Below are 22,444 nucleotides of genomic sequence, written 5' to 3' on the forward strand. Positions count from 1 at the left end.
AGGGCGAGGGTACGCGGGGCGTACTGGCTTCGGACGCGGAGCATACAGCGAGGGCAGGTGTCATCATCCGAAGCGCGTTCCTTCATCAGCGATGGGCGGCCCAGATGCAGCCACGTCATCGGCCTCGCAACAGACTTCGCATTTTCACACTTCAACTTTAAAAATTCGTAACTTTCGCGTACGACCTCCGTTTTCGACGTTCTTTATATCCACGCGAAGGTGGGAACGTACTCTACAACTTTCGTTTAGACTCTGTCGGCTAATTTTGGCTCGATTTTAAATTTTATATTATTAACGGGCCGGGACACGATTGGTCCGTTAAATCCTCATAACTTCTTCATCCGACATCCGTTTTCACCCATCTTTTTCTCGTTACGCTACCCTTAACGAGATCTTCGATTCTCGTTCAGGTCGTGTCGGCTAAAAACCGCTCGATCTAATATTCGAATTTCGGGCTGTACACTGCTATTCCGAAACTTCGAAAAATCATAACTTCTTCATACGAAGTCAGATTTGGGCGTTCTTTTTATCGATGTTCTTAGTTTAACATATTCTACGACTTTCGTTTAGATTGCTAAGGCTAAATCTTGCTCTATCGTAAATTCACTATTTACGCTTCCCGGTGCCGTGCCGGTTTTACCGTAAAACTTCGACGGGTCATAACTTCTTCGTTATAACTCGGATTTCGGCATTCTTTATATGTACGGAAACCTTGAGACATATTCTACAACTTTATGTAGAGATATTGGGATTATCTTATACTTTAATTTTGACGCTTATTTTTATTATTTATTAATTATACATTTATAATTAAATTATAAGCACATAAATACACATAATTCACATAATACTCAAATATTTCATCTTTATTACTTCAATAAGAGTTACAAGAGTTGACCTAGACTATTACATTGACAAAAATGCTTAGCCCTGAAACCCGGGCGTTACATGTGGCCACTGCCAGGCCACAGGGGGGTGACTCGTTGTTGTTTCGGGAGTTCAGCAACACGAAGCCACCTAAGTTTGATGGGACGCAGGATCCGATTGCTGTGATGAGGTGGATCGCTGATATTGAGGGGTGCTTCTACACTTGTTCTTGTCCGGAGCATCTGAGGGTACGGTTCGCTTTGAACCAGCTCCGTCTGGGAGCGAAGGATTGGTGGAAGTTCGTGACGACGAACTTCACTTTGGCAGAGATTTCAGCAGTGACATGGGAGAGGTTTACCTCTATGTTCAGAGACGAGTACGTTCCCCCGGTGGAGAGGGAACGATTGGTTCAGGAGTTCTTGACCCTCAAGCAGGGTACTGATTCGGTTACGGTGATCACGCGGAAGTTTCATGAGAGGGTGATGTTCTGCCCCGAGCTGGTGTCCACAGAGCAGGCTCGGATGAGTCGGTACTTGGGTGTTTTGAGGAGGGATATCCGGGAGTTTGTGTCAAACTCCACCTATCATACCTTTGCTAAGCTTCAGGCGAATGCCAGGAAGCGCGAGATCGAGTTGGAGACCCAGGCCAGGGAGGAGGCCGAGTCTCAGCGGGTGGACCGGCAGCCGACTCAGTCTCAGCCGGCAGCCAAGCGGACTAAGTCCGCCGATTCGAGGACGGGAGGTCCGAAGGGCCGCACTTGCGGAAAGTGCGGCAAGGGTCATGAGGGGACATGTCGATCTGGTGCTTGCTACAAGTGTGGCAAGGAGGGGCACATCGCCAGGGATTGCCCCAAGGGGTTTATGGTTTGCTTTCATTGCAACCAGACAGGCCATCGGAAGGCCGAGTGCCCTCAGCTTCTTCAGGGATCTGCACCTGCTGCCAAGGCTGCTGAGACTCAACCGGTGAAGGTCGAGGCCCCGAGGGCTCGTGGGAGAGCCTTTCAGCTGACTGCGGAGGAGGTCCGCGCTGCGCCCGATGTTGTGGCAGGTATGCTTTATTTCATGTATTTATTTTGATGTTGAGATGTTATGCTTATGTTATGTTATGCGTAGGTACTTTCCTTGTGAACTCTGTGCCTGCTTTAGTGCTATTTAACTCGGGTGCGAGTCGGTCTTTTGTATCTTTGGCCTTTAGTCAGCATATCAGCGTTGGTCGTGAGCCGTTGAGTCGGCCTCTGAGAGTTTCTATAGCTGACGAGAGGGTGATTTGTGCCACGGAGGTTCTCCGGGGATGTGTGTTAGAGATTTACGGGGTCGAGTTTCCGATTGATCTGATTCCTATTGCGATGGGTGATGTCTGTGTCATCGTGGGCATGGACTGGTTGAGCCGATTCGGCGCCGTCATCGACTGTGAGCGTCAGCTGGTGACTATACAAGACCCTAGTGGGGGAGTTCTTTAGGTGTACGGCGAGGGTACCCGTTCAGGATCAGCTTTTTGTTCGGCCGCTAGGGCGAGGCAGTGTTTACAGCAGGGCTGTAAGGGTTTTGTGGCGTATGTGATGGATACGCGGGAGGCTTCCGAGAGACCGAGATCAGTTGAGGAGGTTCCAGTGGTGCGTGAGTTTCTAGATGTTTTTCCCGAGGAGCTGTCGGGAGTACCTCCTGTGAGGCAAGTGGAGTTTGGCATTGATCTGGTTTCGGGGGCCGTGCCTATCGCTAAGGTGCCTTATCGTCTTGCACCTCCAGAGATGCAAGAGTTGTCCTCGCAGCTTCAAGAGTTGCTGGGAAAGGGATTCATTCGGCCGAGCAGCTCGCCGTGGGGAGCACCTATTCTGTTCGTCAAGAAGAAGGATGGTTCACACCGGATGTGCATTGATTGCCGGGAGTTGAACAAGTTGACGGTCAAGAACCGTTACCCGTTACCGAGGATCGACGATTTATTCGATCAGTTGCAGGGAGCATCTTGGTTTTCCAAGATCGATCTGAGGTCGGGATATCATCAGGTGAGAGTACGGGATGAGGACGTCCAGAAGACAGCGTTTAGGACGCGATATGGGCATTATGAGTTTGTGGTGATGCCTTTTGGGCTCACCAATGCCCCAGCTGTGTTCATGGATCTCATGAACAGGGTATGCAGGCCGATGCTGGATCGGTCGGTGATTGTATTCATCGATGATATTCTGGTGTATTCGAGATCTAGAGAGCAGCATGAGGAGCATTTGAGGGAGGTCCTTGGGGTGTTGAGATCGGAGAAGCTTTATGCAAAGTTCTCCAAGTGTGATTTCTGGTTGCGGGAGCTCCAGTTCCTAGGACACCTCGTTAACCAGGAAGGGATTCTAGTCGATCCGGCCAAGGTTGAGGCGGTGATGAGTTGGGAAGTGCCGAAGTCACCATCTGAGATCAGGAGTTTCCTCGGGTTGGCAGGGTATTATCGGAGATTTATCAAGGATTTCTCCAAGATCGCAGTGCCGCTCACCCGATTGACCCGGAAGGGTGTTGCATTCTCATGGGGTCCCGAGCAGCAGACCTCCTTTGAGATACTTCGCCAAAGGTTGTGCGAAGCCCCGGTATTAGCTCTCCCGGAAGGGATGGAAGATTTTGTAGTATATTGTGATGCATCGATTTTGGGGCTGGGTGCGGTGTTGATGCAGAGGGGTCATGTGATAGCATATGCATCGAGGCAGCTGAAGCCTCATGAGACGAGATATCCCACGCATGATTTAGAGTTGGGGGCAGTAGTGTTCGCTCTCAAGATTTGGCGTCACTACTTGTATGGGGTTCCATGTACGATATACACAGACCATAAGAGTTTGAAGTACTTGATGGATCAGCCCAACCTAAATATGCGTCAGAGGAGGTGGTTGGATGTGGTCAAGGATTATGATTGTGAGATCCTGTACCACCCAGGCAAGGCTAATGTGGTAGCCGATGCGTTGAGCCGCAGGGCGGAGAGTACTCCACTGCGAGATGTATGTTTGAGATTGACCGTGATAGCTCCAGTGCTGGATGCCATTCGTGGGGCACAGGCCGAGGCTGTGCGACCAGAGATGCAGAAGAGAGAGCGGGTCGTCGGTTTGGTTTCAGAGTTCGTTACGGATGGACGAGGGCTTATGACTTTCCAGGGTCGAATTTGGGTGCCGTTTGTGGGCGATACGCGTACTACTTTGATGGGAGAGGCTCATCGTTCGAAATTTTCAATCCATCCGGGGGCCACGAAGATGTATTTGGATTTGAGGAAAGAGTATTGGTGGCCCTGTATGAAGAGGGACGTAGCCTGGTTTGTTGAGAGGTGTTTGACCTGCCGCAGGGTTAAGGCCGAGCACCAGAGACCGCATGGCAAGTTGCAGCCATTGGAGGTTCCCGAATGGAAGTGGGAACAGATCACTATGGATTTCATCACCAAATTGCCGAGGACTGCCAAAGGAGTTGATGCAATTTGGGTGATTGTGGATAGGTTGACGAAGAGCACTCACTTCCTTGCCACCAGCGAGAGCTCTTCAGCGGAGAAGTTGGCAGAGTTATATGTGAGGGAAGTGGTATCTCGGCATGGGGTGCCGATCTCGATTGTTTCAGACCGTGATGTGCGCTTCACTTCCAGATTCTGGAAGAAATTTCATGAGGAATTGGGTACTAGATTGCATTTTAGTACCGCATATCATCCCCAGACAGACGGCCAGAGCGAGCGGACGATTCAGACGCTGGAAGACATGCTTCGAGCGTGTGTGTTAGATTTCGGGGGTAGCTGGGATGCGTATTTACCCTTGGCAGAGTTTTCCTACAACAACAGCCATCATTCGAGCATTGGTATGCCACCCTTTGAGCTGTTGTATGGTAGGAGGTGTCGGACCCCCATTTGCTGGGGAGAGGTTGGGCAGAGAGTGATGGGCAGTACAGAGATCGTGCTTCAGACGACAGAGCAGATTCAGCAGGTCAGACAGAGGTTGTTGACCGCCCAGAGCCGACAGAAGAGTTATGCAGACAGACGCCGGTCCGAGCTTGAGTTTCAGGTCGGCGACTTCGTTCTCCTGAAGGTCTCTCCTTGGAAAGGAGTGATTCGATTCAGGAAGAGGGGCAAGTTGGGGCCCTGGTATATTGGGCCATTTCGTGTGATTGCAAGGGTAGGCCGGGTAGCCTATCGTTTGGAGTTGCCAGCAGAGTTGGGGCAGATCCACGACACTTTTCACGTGTCGCAATTGAGGAAGTGTTTAGCCGATGAGTCGACAGTGGTTCCATTAGAGGATATTCAGGTGGATGCGAGTCTGAATTATGCTGAGAGGCCTGTGGCCATCAGGGATCGGAAGATCAAGGTTCTGAGGAACAAGGAGGTACCTCTGGTGTTGGTTCAGTGGCAACACCGGAAGGGATCGGAGATGACCTGGGAGCCGGAGCGCGAGATGCGGGAGCAGCATCCGGAGCTATTTTCAGAGCGAGACTTCGAGGGCGAAGTCTAGTTCTAGTGGGGGAGAATTGTAACAGCCCGGAATTCCAGGTATCTTTATTGTTTATTTATTTTGTGTTTTGAGAGGGGACTCGGCGAGTTGGAGCTCAGACTCGCCGAGTAGGGTCGCGATTCTGGACACGGGATTCGTCTGGACTCGGCGAGTCCAGGATATGGACTCGGCGAGTCTGCGCTGTTTAATGAAACCCTAATTTTCCCGGTCCTAAGCCCTATTTAAAGGACCTTATGGCCCTCATTTGCGGCCACCTTGAACCCTAAGAGCCCCCATACGACTGTGAGCCCTTGTGAGTGTATTTGGAGGCCATTTGTTCACCATTTTGTGTGATATTGCAAGAAAGGAGGGAGAAGATCAAACTTGAGGAGGTGGGGAGCTCGGATCTGTTGCTAATTCATCAAGGGAGTCTTCTTGAGGTAACTTTCAGAGCCAAACTTCGTGTTTTGTGTTGATGTGTCAAATCTAGGGTTTCTTCTTGCTTTTCTTGGCTTAAATTGGAAGTATGAAAGGTTCCATGGAGATATGGAACCTAGATCTGGGCCTTAGCAGGTCCAGGAGACCCCATACGACTAGCTTTATGTCCATCCTTTTGAGTTAGAAGCTAAGGTGGTCATATTAGAGGTTGTTTCCCCAAAATAAGCCTTGCACGCATTGCATGGCAACCAAGACTGAGACTTTACGTGACAAATAAGCTTGGGAAGGCCAGATCTATGAATGGATGGAACGGATCTGACCGCAAAAGCTAGTTTTAGCTGGTGCATGGCATGGACTCGCCGAGTCTGATGAACAGACTCGACGAGTCACTTGAAGATTGTCCTTGAGGACACCCAGTGTGTAGTCCTGACCGAGTTATGGTTGACTCAGTGAGTCAGGACGAGTTAGAGAGGGTCGACAGGCGGACTGAGTCGAGCTGGGACTCGCCGAGTTGTTCTTGAGACTCGGCGAGTTGAGTCGGGGTGGCCCCACGACTCTCCCAGGTGGAACTCGTCGAGTCAGGAGAAGCACTCGACGAGTAAGAAGGGAATCCTAGGGAGTTGACGAATACGTCTAGACTCGCCGAGTTGCCCTTGTGCACTCGCCGAGTCCGGTCAAGTTGACCGTTGACCGTTGACCAGAGTTGACCTATGTTTGACTTCTTAGGGATAGTCAAACTTAGAAGATAAAAGTATTGACAAAAGATGTATGATGTTATAGGGAGATTGTAGCTCGGCGGATCGAGAACGAGTGACTTCGGGATTTGCTAGTTTTCGATATTCACGAGGTGAGTCTTCCCACTATACTGTACCCGGAAGGGTTTGACTGTGTGACCGGAAGGTCGGTTATGATATGTGATATATGTGCTATATGTGATAAGTTAATTGTTATACGTGTTATGTATGTTATGTGGGCCGGAAGGCATTATGTTATGGGCCGGAAGGCGTGTAATGTGGACTGTAAGGTTGGCGTGGGTAGGACCGGAAGGTTTACCCAGCAGGGACGGAAGTCCCCTGAGACACATGGACCGGAAGGTCAGGGCCTGGAAAGGCGTATGTGCGTAAGTTGTATTTTGGGGAACTCACTAAGCAATTATGCTTACAGTTGTTGTGTATGTGTTTCAGGTACTAGCGAGGACCGTGGGAAGGCGCCGGCGTGATCTGTACACACTGATAGATGTTTTGTGATCTTGGGATTCACATGATTTGTATTCTGTTATGACACATGGAATGTTTATGCCTTGTTTTGAATGTAAACACTTTATTTTGAAATGAAAAAAAAAAAGTTGTTTGAAATTTACGTTGTTACAAATTGGTATCAGAGCCTTGGTTTGAGGGATTCGGGTGCACCTTCGGGGGTAACTGAACTCAAACCGAGGATTTGAGGAAAAATTTTAAAATAAAGGCATAAACTTTTATAAATGATTTTATAAATGATTTTGGTATCAGAGCCCTAGTCCATTATCTTCACGTATCCTCTTCTTTTAATCCCACATAGCCATTCTCGTAATATCTGCCATCTCTTCAACCTCATTTTTATATCTTCATCTAAACTTTCTAAGGTGGATGTTTATGGATCGTATCTAATTCCCTTTTTATCAGGCGTCCTATACAAACTTTCAAGTCCTTTTTCCAACTGAAAAGTTATTGTTGACTCGTTGACTTTCTTGTTCTTCTTTTTGTGAAAAGTTGATTATGGATCTCGAAATGGTGAAACTATTAGAGTTTTAGATCCTCAGATCCTATGAACCATTCTGCTGACACCACAAACTCGAACAAATCGATGATCTTCCAAGTATAATGCCTAGCTCTCCCCCACTTAGGGTTAGAATTACCACCCACTGGTGTTGCAACCAAACCATATCTCAAATCGGCTCAACCAGGTAAAAGCTATACCTTACTCTTGGAATATATAACACATGCAAAATGATCTTCCAGATAAGGACTAAGAAAACCCTAAGAGATTCTGAACCCAAGATGAAGACCTCAGAAAATTCCAATCATAACCACTTCTAACATTAAGAACCCTACACAGATGCACAAGCAATAATTCTGTCAGTCCATTTATAACATCATTTTTCTATCCAGAAACAAATATATTACCACTTACCTCGTCTATAATTCCCCACCCATCAATCTGGTACCTGACCTGCCTATATCCATAGAAAACAAACCCTTGATTTCATATCAAGGCAACCAATCCCCAAAAATCCTCTTGTGGATTTCCACAATACCATATTGCCGCCGAAAAAAATTGCAACCATATAGCCTTGTGCTAGGTCTACACTCCAACTCTGAAGATCACATGGATGCTCTCTCTTCCCTCTAAACACAGAAATCTAGAAGAACATAACCCCCGTCATAGCTAGTGACATTCCTATCCATTTTTCAACCAATCAACATCTGGCTGCAATCCTCAAGCCGATCATAACAATCGCTTTCATCTTGAGTCTCACGACTCAACTGGCATTACCTCGAGAAAGGCCTTCGAGGCCTCAAAATTAGCTAAATTACCTGTGTCTACACCATTCAAACCCAAAACGACATGGATACTAAGGCCCAAACAATCACCATGTACATCCTCATGCCTGAACAACCATAACCAAAAGATCGACAAAACATTTCCATGAATCATGGTATCAAATCATGATATCTTCCCCGAACAGCTCATTAGAATCGCTAAAATTTTCCTTGATTCGAGTACGGATCTTGTGCTTATAGTAGTACAGACCCAATACTACCTTCCACACATATCCATACTTTTCTCAAAGAATCATCCTTATTCCTCTAAGTCACCTACTCATAATAATACTCCCAATACCCACTGAACAACGTAGTAACCATACTAAAGAATTTCCCACACACTCCTAAGATCCCCACCTCACACTGCAATCAGCTTCTTAAGAACCCCTGTTAATGTCATCTTCATGAATATAATTACATGAAGCAAAGCTTAAATAATCTTTCGACTAAAAGACTCAACCCTAAAACGGTTAGACTCAGACGAGAGTTGCGCAATAGAACCAAATCCTTCACTCTAAGATTATTTAACCTTTTTAGCATGTAATTTAACATATTTATTAAATAGTCAAATCACGTCAATATGAGACCTACAAATCACAAAGCAAGCAACATTCAAGCAGTAAAACCAAATGACTATAAGATATCATAAAAATCAGGAAGACCTTCATACACAATTTTTAACCATTAGCCCCAAACATCTTGGATACACATACATCCTGCATATACTTTCTCAAAAGTGGATAATCATTCCTCATGCTAGCCTGCTATAAAATGTACTCACTCATGAAACTTTCACTAACCCAACAACCACTCGTGCATGCTAATCATACATAACGTTGGATCCCATAGATAATCGAATACTTGATTCTACCCTAATCCCTTTATCAAACAAGAACACGAAACAAGCCTAAATCAAACATTCTTGGGCTATAAAATCTTAGTTATGTACAACTATGATGCACACACTAAGCAACTACAATAATGATGTCAATTTCATCTAGCATACAAGAAATTCTCCTAGGCTATCAAGCATCATACATCAGGCAATTCTAGCATGCAATTATTGAAGATCCTTTAACGTACTATTAGCATGCAATTCTATCATAATCATCATAAGCAAATAACAGTGTGGGTATCTTGGGGTACACGTTCTTGCTCCGGCTGATCGTACATATTTTATCTTTCTTTTTTTACCTTTGTGAACAATTTGGAAAAACAATTTTGAAAACTTTTACATACCCTTAGCTTGAGATGGGATTCACATGAATGCTCATCTAATTCACTCAAACCAGGGCTCTGATACCAACTTGTAACATCCCAAAATCACAGTAAAATTTTTCATTTTTGAATTATGAGAAATCATCGTTTTCAAACAAATCCCATATCAAAACCAAGTATCAACTACAAATATCCCAAGATCATTGTATCACAAAATTTTCTAGAAACATGTTATCGAAGGATGTGAGTACAAGATTTAATGCGCAAGGACAAGGTTTGAAAACTCAAACCTTGAGTTAGTCTAAAGACTGATGTATGCTCTAAATTGAAGTTCCAGTCAAGTTTGGTAAGACCAGTCGAGACTGAAGATAAAATTCAACAAAGTACACAAGTGTTTAATGAAAGAACTTTGAGTATGATAAATGTAAAGACAATAAATGAAAAAGAAGAATGTTTGAATATTCTTGACTTGAGAGATAAAAGAGTTAATGTGAAAATATGCTATATTTGGAAGAACAATCCATAATATTCTTGTCACTAAATCACTCCTTAAATAGTCAAGGAGGAACAACGTACAAACCGAGAAACATACAAAGGACTGGATAATCACACTACTTCTGACATTTTGATTATCCAAATAAACTAAAGAGACTTAGTCCTATGAAATGATACATCAAAGAAAAAGACAAGAATAATAAATTTTAAACAGATACACAATCTCGGATTCATGCACCACAGAAAAGTTTCACTTCGGACTCTATCTAATCTCGTACCATAAACTCATCTCGGACCACTCCACATTTGAGTCACCAAACTGTCTTCGGATCTACGTTAAGTTGTGATTGCTAGAGGTTCACTTTCAGGTTCTAACAATCCCTCCTCAGTGAACTTAGCAATCTAGTCAGTTCAGTTTGCTTCTTCCTTGATAAACACATATGCCATGTACAACCAATCTCTGACTTCAAGATACCACTTGAGTTGGATTATAAACTTGTTCTTCACGTGTTCAGGGGCATCTGACTTTGCAGCATGATTGATGAACATCCAAAGAGCTTTGGAGGGAACCAAATGCTTGTCTAAGACTCGTAAAAAGTCTTTATAGTTTGTCTTCTTTTGCATATAGATGAATCCTAGCACCGATTCATCGATTGGCCCTTCATCCAATATTTCTTCTTCTGGAAGCTTGAAGTAGATCTTTGCCAAGAACTTTTCAGTTCCGAAAAAATGAGCCAATTCAAAATCACATCGACAAAGCTCAACTACATAATCTTTGAGAAAACTCAAAACAATGTGGTAGGCTCTAATGCTAAGTTTGTCATGCATGCTGATGGCTTCGGAAGTGTGTTGCGATTGTCAGTATGTCATTAGGACTGATGTTTGGGAATTCGGCATCGGTGATGGTGAGTTGAGTTGATTTGTTTCGGACAATGTAGTATCGGTACAACATATAATTCAAGTTGAAATTTCTCAGTATTTATCTTTCGAACCCAGAGATCTTGGCGATTCTCTTTTGAGACCATACTTCTTTCTGGGGAAGTGTGTTCTTGGAGTAGAAGTTCTTCAATTATTCTCTTTGTGTCTGGATGATCATTTGAGGATCATCCTCTGGGTGGAGAGGAGCAAACTTGATGTACAACTTTCCGTATGGAGAGATGGGTAAGTCAATTTGATCCGAATCTTGGTTTGCCAAATCATAATACATGAATGGAATGATGTCCAAATGTTGTATTATCCCTTCACGACGTAGAGGGGAAAGCCATTTCATTGGATGAGGATTATCTTTTAAGGCATGGATCTGGATGCTTTACTGAGACCAACTATATTTTTGTTTTAGAGTAGGTGCAGAACTGTGAACTTCCGAGATAGGCTTTTTGCCTTTGTCTTGTTGCTTATTGAGAGAAGAGAACACATGTTGCGTATTTTCATCAATGGAAAACTTAGGAGGAGTGGAAATCAGGGGCTCGTCCGGAATATCATCAGGCTTCTGAAGAGGCGAGGGAATCGGAGGCAGCATCAATATAGTGGCTCGGAAGGCATCAACTGTTTTCTTAGTTTTTGCCTTTTCTACTTCACGACGTCGTTGCAGTACATCAACTAGGGATGATGGCCATGATACTACAAACCATATCCATTGCTCTTCCTCGGAAAGAATTTTGGCCATAAACTTTCGGGGAGCTTGAATTCCTATTATTGCATTGGTAATTGTCATCTTCATCATCATCATCATCATCATCACTTGAAAGAGAATTGGAGGGAATGATCTGAACTGAGTCATCATCAAATTCTTATTCATCTCGGAGTTTGAATTATGAGACTGACTTCCATGGAATGGATTAAGTTCTCCTAATAGGCCTTTCTCCCCCTCTTGCGTCGGATGACCCAGCAACCGAGGCAAGCATTATAGATTCCTTGAGCTCCGGGAAGCGTTGAGCGAGAATGGAGAGCATTTCATCAAATTTTTGGTTCGGAACATCCGCAATGTTCCAGCATGCTCTATGGATTTTGATTAGAACTTTTTGCATAATCAAATTCATCTCATCATTCTTCTTAATCTCCTTCTCTATTCTTTGAATCTGCTTCTCGTGACGAACATGGGTTTGTTTGATCAATTCATTTGTAGCACTGATCATGTCGTCGTGAACCTTCAACATTGTTGTGATGGTGTCGAGGTAGTGGTCAAGACTGGCGTTATACTTATATTCAAAATCCTCGATTGTATGCTTGAGTTAGAGGGAAATCAGTCGGTCCAATTGGACTTTACGCTCTTTTACCGAGGGACCAACTTTCTTGACTTCGGAAAGGGAGAGAAAAATGGCATCCAGTTTGGATTCAAGACCAGAGACCTTGGCATCAACTTTAGCGTCAAGACCAGCTACGGAGGTTTCAATTGATTCAATCTTCTTAATAGTTACAGAGACATTGTCTCGGAATTCTAACAAGTCAAAGGGATCATCATAATTTCCAGTTGATGATCCCATGTCCGAGGTGGAGTTCCGAGATTTGGCTTGATCGTCTTATTGGTTCAATGTCGTTTTCGAAGGGCCAGGATGTGTTGCAGTTATTGTTTGATCATGTTTGGGATGAGTCGATTCAGTTTGTCCCCCAAGGTGAAGGTGAGCTTTATCATCATTTTATTTCTTCATTAACAGGCCTGATGGAAATGAGGAGAGGCCGAAACCAAAATCAAACCTGGAAGGTGATGGTTTCTGCAAAAGATGAAATGATGAGAGCAGTGGAGGTACAACAATCGGGGCACTATCGTCATCAAACATAAAATTGTCTGATCTTTCTTCATCTGGATCTTGATGGAAGGCATCATTGTATGGAGGTTTGGGAGGATCATCCGAGATGGGATTGTCTTGTTGAGTTTCTCCTGAAGCAAACTCCAGACCAATGACATCATATGATGAAGAATCAAATGGAAGGTTGCTCTGGATTGCTCTATTCCTCATCGAGATAATAGTAACTTCAACTTGTGACCTCGTAAGCTCAGGATGCCTCGTATGTGTCCTGCTAACATAATATGACCAGAGAGGATCATTAGCACCTGGTCGTCCTAGACCTTTACCAGGTATCAGACTAGTTGTGACATTCGATGTAACATCCTGACTCCCAGGTATAAAATTTAAAGCTTTATTTATTCATGATTTAGACCTACTCGACGAGTTACTGCCTCAACTCCTCATGTAGAGACGGTTATGGCTGTGTGGTTTAAGGAACCTACTCAACGAGTTGGAGAACCCCAACTCAACGAGTAGAGGTTATGCATGAAAACCCAATTTTTTAGGGTTTGTACAACATTTAAAGGACCTAAAGTCCTTCCTTTCAGCCTCCTTATCACCTTTTGATATCCAAAAGCAAGCCCTAATCGATCTAACCCTATTTTGAGTGTGTGTGTGTGTGTGTGAGAGAGAGAGGCTAAAAATGTGTTTATGGTGCATTTCTTGAAGAGGCTTGAAGAGTTAGGAGCCTGGAACGAGAAGGGGCTTGTAGATCCAGTATCTATATCATTTTGGCATTCATTTGAAGGTAAAAAGTCATTACCTTGATCATTCTCTTACTAGATCTATTCATCAAAGAGTTTAGGGCCATTTCTAGTTTATCTTGAAGCATTTTGGAGTTTGAGCATGGTTTGAAGTTGTAACTTCAGATCTGGACTCCTCTAGGCCCTTAGGGACATAAAGCCTCAAGATTTATGAAGCTTTGGCCCTCCTCCATGTCCAAAAACTTTTCCTAAGGCTAGTTATAAGTGTTTTAGCTTCTTAGAGCCTTGCATGCACATAAAGTTAGCAATTTTACGTGGTAACTATACCTTAGGAGGATAGATCTTCAGTTTGGAGCTTTGGGTTCGCTTAAAAGTGTCTGAATGAGAAAAGGACTAAAGAAACTCGATGAGTTGCATGGTTAACTGGATGAGTTGGATGGGGGTTTCCCAATTTCTGAATTTTGCATGAACTCGATGAGTTAGCGATATAACTCGACGGGTTGATTAGGGTTTACCCGTCTTTGGTCACAACATGAACTCGACGAGTTGATTGGAAACTCGGTGAGTTGACTCAAGTTTTCGGTCTTTGAGTTCTGAAGGAACTCAACGAGTCGCTAGATGCACTCGACGAGTTGGGGTTCTCCAAGATGAAGATGAAAATACTTGTACATGATATATGGTATGAGATTTCACAGACTCAGCCTGAATATCAGAGGTAAAAAGAAAGAAAGATCTTAGAGGACATCTTTTAAACAGATTTTTGGAGTTCGAGACGAGAAGGAACTGATCTCGGACAGGGTAAGAGATGGGAACACATTACCAATTTGGAGTGGAATTCGGAGATGAACTTTATAACACAATTTTTTTGAAATAGATTCCAAGATGAGATTTTTCGATGATGGTAGGATGACCCTTCTTCGATTGCTTCCCACACTCACAGGAAGCACAGAGATAGTCTTTTCGAACTTGAAGAGAGGCAACCCTCTGACCATTTCACCAGAAACAAGATCATTCATATATCGAAAGTTCAGATGAGCAAGCCTTTGATGCCATAACCAACTGACATCTGGAACTGCCTTTGAGAGAAGACATAATTAAGGCTTTCAAACGGTCATGTTGATGTCAATAGAATACATGTTCTTGTTTCAGTTTGACTTAATCAGACATTCTTTCTGGTCTTTGGACATGACATAGTTGTGTTTCTTGCAAAATTCAACTCGACGATTTGCATCGGTACTTTGAGCCACACTAATGAGATTGTGCTTCAGATCGGCTACATATGCCACGTTTGATACAGAGAAGTTTCCATTGGTGAGGATTCCATAACCTCATATTTGAGAGTTGGAGTTGTTGTTATATATCACATAGCCAACATTTTGTGAAAGTTTGAGATCTCGTAGAAAGTCTTTCTGCCCCGTTATGTGCATGGAACAAGCACTATCAATATTGATGGGATTTATGTACTCTAACATTCCTATGGTGCACATACAACCCTAATGCTTTGGATCTAAGCTTTCTCTAATTATACATGCAACATTGTTTTTTCCAAAGCATAAAGCCTAAACTAGCATGCAAGGTAACATTTAAATCATAAAAACAATTGCTTGTCTTTAACCTTTAGGAGCCTATCACCTCAAGTTTGATGCCTCAAATGTCTTATAACAAACCAAGAACAAGAGAATAGACTTGAGAGAGAGGCTTGGGAACTCAAAATCGGCTAGCAACTCTTAGTGTGCATGGGGTAACCGATTTTAGGTGTTAGGAGTTTCTTATATAGTCTAGGTTTACATCCATGAAAACCCTAACCCACCATGACCCTTCATATTTCATAGGACCTTTGGGCTAAACCTTTATGGACTTACATATAGGTTTAGTCCAACTCTAATCAACATGGGTCATGAATCCAACTACAAGAATTATTGATTTACTTAATCAGTTCTCGTAACTTTAATTAGTTTTTTTTGGTCACTAAATTAATACCAAATTAATTCTTGATCAATACTAATTAAATAATGAGATTCCTCAATTAATATATTATACTCATAATTTATTAATAAATCACAATAGCCTCTTCTTCAAGTATCCATCCTATCAAATTGTTCCAGAGTTTTACAACCCAAATGGACCATGCTATTATCGGGTCAAGTACATACCAATTATAGTTATGGGCTTATACACCTAATCCAACAAATATACCTTATTGTATTTTGTTTTGAAGCACAGAGTGCCTACAAAAATTAGTGAAGTTTGGAGTTTTTAGGCTCCGAGTTAGGTTTTGGGACTTGGGCACCGGCTTTGGACTTTGGCAGTGACTTTTGAGCAACAGTTTTCTCGGAAGACATGTTCCGAGATCCTTTGGGAAAGAAGAAAAATGATAAGGTCTTTTCGTTAATCCGGAAATCATATTCAACCGTAGGTGGTTTCACTTTTCTCGGACCAACTGTTTTTGTAGGAATCACAGTATTACTTGATGTTGCAAAATCTTTTTTGACACTCTTTACTTTCCACTCAAATTTTTGTTTCGAATTGTTTGGAAAAGTTTGAGAGACATTTTTTTAACCTAACATTCTTTGTTTACTGTTTTTGATGGTGCACTTGGTTTTGAAAGTTGAGGTTTAAAAATTGTACCATCAGATTTAGCAATGAAAACAAAGGAAATAGTCCGATGAGAGTTATTTCTTGTGGGACAAGTATCAAGAGTCTTTTTTGGAATGGGACCGACAACTTTTCTTTAAACAACTTGACTAGGAGGGTTTGTTGGACTTTTGAGGATTTTAACAGGCGCAAATGTTTTATGGTTCCTTGGTTCTGAACTTGCACTCTGAGATACTTTCTTTTTAGAGTTCTCAATGAATTTGGAATTAGGTCTAGACCTAATCTCCTTTTTGAGAGCATTTTTGGCTTCTATCTTAGGATCAACGACATCTTTTCTATTCAATAAAGGTTTCTTCCTGGAGTCAGATGTTGACTTGGAAGTTTAGCCAACGAATGGGTTGTTGAACTTGGGTTTGATTGGTACTAGGGTGGTTTTGGAAATCACTTGAGAGTCCGAATCACATGAATTGGATGAATTGTCACTTATGGTTTCCACATTAACGTCATTATCTAAGGACTCCTAAAAAAGGTTGATTTTTTAGAGTCAGATCCAGTTGTTTCCGGAATAATTTCCTCAACAAGGAAATTTTTAGAGGACTGTGGTTTGGAATGTGAACTACAGTGTTGGGAATGTTGGGAGAAAGTTCTGAGGTTTGATTCAGGTCCAAGGGTATCAGAGGCGGAAGAGGCGTGAAATCAGGACATTTGACAGCTATTAGATGGAACTCAGGAATCAGGGATGACAAACTATCCAAGGTCTCATGAAGGGGTGACAATGGTGAGACAAGGGTCTCCGAATGTTTGTGGTTCAGAATGTCTCCCATAAAAGTTAGATTTTGTAACTCCTTCAAGGGACGAGCAATTGGTTTTGTAAATTCACTTCCGAGACCAGGTGATTTGGACCAAGGATGATGACAATTATGAGTCATCCGTTCATTTTCTTCAAGAATGTCTATGGAATTATGCAAGGCATCTATTTTGGCTTTCAGACATTTGTTATCAGAAATTAAAAGATTTCTTTTAGAATAAGTTATTTCACATTTGTCTTTAAGAATGATACATTAATCTTTTGACATAACAAGTTCATGCTCTAAAGACTCTATTTTAAGCTTCTTATCGTCGAAACCTAATCTAAGACGACTTAATTCACTCTCCATCTTCTCACTGGCTTCGATGGCAGATTCATAGGCTTTGTAAATGGTGTTCACATCTGATTGGATCTGGGTTAGATATGGTTCACAAAGAGATAAATCAAAATTATTATCAGTAATTGTAGGTTTTACATGTTGAACAATGCTTCTTTCGGGTGGTCGTTGGTAGCCATGTAGCAGTAGTTCGGTTTGGCATCATCATCATCATCCTCTGATCCAGATGACCAGTAGCCTTCATTACATTTGATGGTTTTTCTAGCCATAAGACACATGTTTCTTCCAGTACTCACATCATCATCATCTCAAGATAACCAGTATCCTTCCACATCTCTCGATACAGTGATAATGAAAGCCTTCTCACTAGCAGCCATTTCTTGAGCTCGACGTGCATAGTATGCAGAGTCTTTGATCTTTGGTTTTTATGGAGTTTCAGCTAAGCAATCTTTGGCAAAAAGGTTTGCATGACCACACTTGTGACAAACAAATTTTTGGTTTGTGTAACTTCGGAGTCTCATGAGATTCTGAGGAGTGAGCTTGTGTAGGAATTTTTGGCTTGTATGCAGGTGGATTTTCGGAAGGTTTAGGGTATGGTTGGGGATTACTTTGATGAGGATCTTGGAAACGGTTATGGTATGGTTTGTGAGTAGGATTGAAATGACGTTTGTATTTCATGGAGATCAAAGCAAACTCTTGTTGAAAACGTAGTTCAGAGTCCATTGTTTCAGGATCAAGGTCTCCATCAAACTGATAGTTTGAAATATCATGAGCAGGTAAAGTTAGAGGTGAGGGTTGAACTAGTGGGATAGATAGGATAACAGATTTAAAAGGGTCTGAGACAGAGAGGTTCGGAACTTGGCGTTCATAGGAACTAACAAGAGCTAGAAGACCTCCTGATAGTTCTCTTAGGGTTTGTGCAACATTTGATTCATGACCTTGAAGCTCGTCAAACAGTTGGTAGAGATTCACCTTCTTCAGAGATCCATTACTCTGAAGACATGATTTCACATTTCCCCAGCCCTTTCTGAGACTGTTAATGAACTTAAGGTTATATTCGAGCGGAGTTCAGACTATTCCATGAGCTGTCATGTTGCTGGCAACGATTCGGTATCTGTTGGAAGCCGAGGCAACCGATTCACCAGGAGTTGTAGTGAAAGTATCGAACTCGTTTACAATTGAATTTAAACGCTTATCCTTCATATTTCCTGATCCCTCGAATAGGTCTTGAAGTGTGTCCCAAATCTCTTTAGCAGATTTGCACAACTTAATGTGCTCAAAGAGAGAAGTTGGAACACCAAACACCATTTCGGAGAATGCAACTTGATCTACCTGCAGTTTCTCGATGTCATCAATAGTAAGAGGTGCTTGGCGTTGTTCATCTTTTCCCATGAAAGTTGCAACATCATCTCTCACAATTTGTCTTACAGGGACATGTGGATCTTCATATATCTTCACCTTTTTCTTTTCCAAGTAAAAACATTTCCATTATGACTTTCCAGTGATCAAACTCTTCAACAACTAGCAATGGGGCACGAAAAGGGCAACCCACACTATTTGCTATTTGCATTGAATACATTTGTTGAGAATTAGGAGCAACCATTAAATCTTTGATATAAGAGCAGAAGCGGTATATAGAAGAACTTTTATCATGAACATAGAAATGATCGAAATACCAAGGTAATTTCAAATCAACTATAATTTGTTCTTATGGATTCAAAGGACAACCACTCAAGCTCTGATACCAATTGTGAGTACAAGATTTAATGTGCAAGGACAAGGTTTGAGAACTCAAACCTTGAGTTAATCAAAAGATTGATGTCTGCTCTTAATTGAAGTTCCAGTCAAGTCTGGTAAGACCAGTCGAAACTAAAGATAAAATTCAACAAAGTACACAAGTGTTTAATGAAAGAACTTTGAGTATGATAAATGTAAAGACAATAAATGAAGAAGAAGAATGTTTGACTATTCTTGACTTGAGAGATTAGAGAGTTAATGTGAAAATATGCTATCTTTGGAAGAACAATCCATAATATTCTTGTCATTAAATCACTCCTTAAATAGTCAAGGAGGAACAACGTACGAACCGAGAAACATACAATGGACTGGATAATCACACTACTTCTGACATTCTAATTATCCAAATAAACTAAAGAGACTTAGTCCTATGAAATGTTAAACAGATAGACAATCTCGGATTCATGCACCACTAAAAAGTTTCACTTCGGACTCCATCCTAATCTCATACCATAAACTTATCTCGGACCACTCCACATCTCAGACACCAAACTGTCTTCGGATCTACATTAAGTTATGATTGCTAGAGGTTCACTTTCAGGTTCAAACAAAGGATGTGTACGATCATGCCTTTGTTTTTTCCTGATCATTCGAAGTACCTGAAACCATAACAATCAAACTGCAAGCACGAAGCTTAGTGAGTTTCCCCCAAAATACCATCACACGAACATATAAAAACATGCATACTGGGTCCACGGCTAACAGACTAGATTACGCATGAGCCCACAACATGATTCTGGCTTGCCTTCCGGCGTACAGCTCATGTATGGCTTGCTTTCGAGAACACAACATAAGTATGGCTTGCCTTACTGGCCTATAACTTATGTTTGGCTTGCTTTGAGCCCACATCATAAGTTTGGCTTGCATTACTAGCTCACAACTTATGTATGGCTTGCTCCCAGGTTTGTTGGCTTCCGCACAGAGCAGGATTGCCTTAACCCAACCATACTATGTCGATATATACATAACAAATAACATATATCCAACAAACAGATAATCATATAACTAATCAGACAAATACGCAGATCTACATATCACTACCGCATAGCAACATCCTATATACCAGGACATAGATCTAATAGATCACTACAACATAGCAACATCTAGGGATGAGCAACGGGCCAAACCCGGACCAGACCGGCCCGAAGACCGAAAACCCGAAGACCGAAAATCGTGAATTTTCTTACCAGAAAACCGGACCGTTTTTGGATGTACGGGTTCGGGTTCGGTTCGGTCCGGTCTCGGGTACTAAACCGGGTTTCGGGTTTTGGACCGAACTAGGCTTTGAAATTGGTACAATGTGGGACTTTACTTAGATCACGTGCAAATGAGGTGTCTACAAAAAAATACAAACCTTATTAACATTTGGAACAAATAAAAATTACACTATTTAGCACAAAAACTACACTTTTTATAAAAAAATGCATGTTTTAACAAAAAAGAAACAACATTGTTAATTAAAAAAACTGCATTTTAACAACTTTTTTGTGTAAAAAACAACAAAAAACAACATTATTTATAAAAAACTGCATGTTTTTATAAAAAAATTGGCATGTTTTTATAAAAAAATTTTGCATGTTTGAACAAAAAATAGCATGCTAGATACATTTTTTCTTGTAAAGTGATAGGAATAAACGTTGATCAAGATCTATAAATAATGTTACAATAAAAACATCAAGTTTTATACATAATGTTATATATAACATTAACTAATAATTCAATATCCTTATCTATATATTTTAAGGAGAAAAAAAATTTCGGTCCGGTCCGGGTTAAATCCCGTATTCCGGGTACGGTCCGGTCCAAACCCGAAACCCGAAAACCGGCCCATTAATATGTATATCCGGTCCAGTCCCGGTTTTTTTCCGGTCCGGTCCAGTCCAATGGATCATATGCTCATCCCTAGCAACATCCTCTATATCAGGATACATAACCTAGTGGGTCGACATTGGTGCCTTTGATCTACAAGTACAATGAGGAAAAACTCACCTAAATCGAAGAACTCTGAAACACTGTGATACAATCCTTTTTCTGCACTGCTTGCACCGCGAATTCACTAACACCAGAACCAGATAAAATCTTAATCAATAGTCCAAAATCCTCAAGTTTGACCCAAAGTCAAACTTGGTCAAAAAGTCAACGGTTAACAGAAGTCAACAAAAGTCAAAGTCAACAACCCTTAATGTCAACTATCCAGCCTCATGTTGTGACCAAACCTTGGTCATGTCGTGAGAGTCCACTCGATCTGATTCCAAGTCTCGACCCAACCTAGCCAACTCAGTCAAAGAAAATCACTTGAGCTGACCTCACGACGTTAGCATCCTTCTCATGTCGTGAGCTCTAAAGAGCTTAACAGAAAACGGGGTCATTCAACCCTCAAGTTGTGAGCACAATCTGAAGTCAAAATCCACCCATTTAAGTCCTTAATCCATTAATCCTTTCACTCTAACTTTCCAGAAGGTCTTATTTCTCCATAATACACTTAAAATCAATGTTTTATGGGCATGTGTGTCCAATACATGTCTAGATCTCATTTGAGACCAAAATTGAGGAAAAAATCATCCAACTTTCATGCAAAGCTTCAAAACCTAATCATTCACTAGATCTTAACTTCATGACACTCTAAAGACCCTTATGAACCATAAAGTTGCCAACTTTATGGTTTCCTTTCATTCAAACTTGCTCAACCACGGAGAAAACTGGGATAAAACTCAGATCTAGCCACAAACAACATTAAAGGTGGAAGCTTGACACTTAGGTGTTGTTTGTCTTTTCGAAGCGAAAACGATCGAAGTCTACGGACCACATCTACAACTCTTTGCAGTAAAAGAGGTGGACCAAACCGCTACACCCTGTAATAAGAAGTTTGTTTTTTTTTAATCTTTGTAGCTGTTGCAATAAACTGAAATTAACTATACAATAGTTAAAAATAAATCTAAGTAAAAATAATTATTTAGCTTAATCATATGCAAATCAAATATAAAGATCATTGTGATGATATGACTTTTAAAGAGGTTTATATAAAAGATTTAAACATAATATTTGCTAAATAACAATAAATAAAATTGTTAATTTAGCTAAAAACATGTTCATATATGATGTTTACCAAACGGTTGTGAAATTATTTGAAATTATGTAAAATATACTCAAATTGTTTACATATTCTTCAATTATTATTAAAATAATAAACATGTTGAAAAAAAGTTAAAACAAATCTAAGTTGAAATTATGTAAGAGAATGGTTTAGTGTTACGTCACGCAGTACACGAAGTAAGTGAGAAATGGTTTAAAGAGAATGGTTTAGTGTTGCGCCATGCAGCACACGCGCAACAATCTTTAAGTTAAAAGTTTTCCAAAAAACAAACAATTGCGAAAGGTCAAGTGTTGC

Source organism: Lactuca serriola, chromosome 3, assembly GCF_051521515.1.
Source record: "Lactuca serriola cultivar US96UC23 chromosome 3, Lser_US96UC23_V15, whole genome shotgun sequence".
Lineage (NCBI taxonomy): Eukaryota > Viridiplantae > Streptophyta > Magnoliopsida > Asterales > Asteraceae > Lactuca > Lactuca serriola.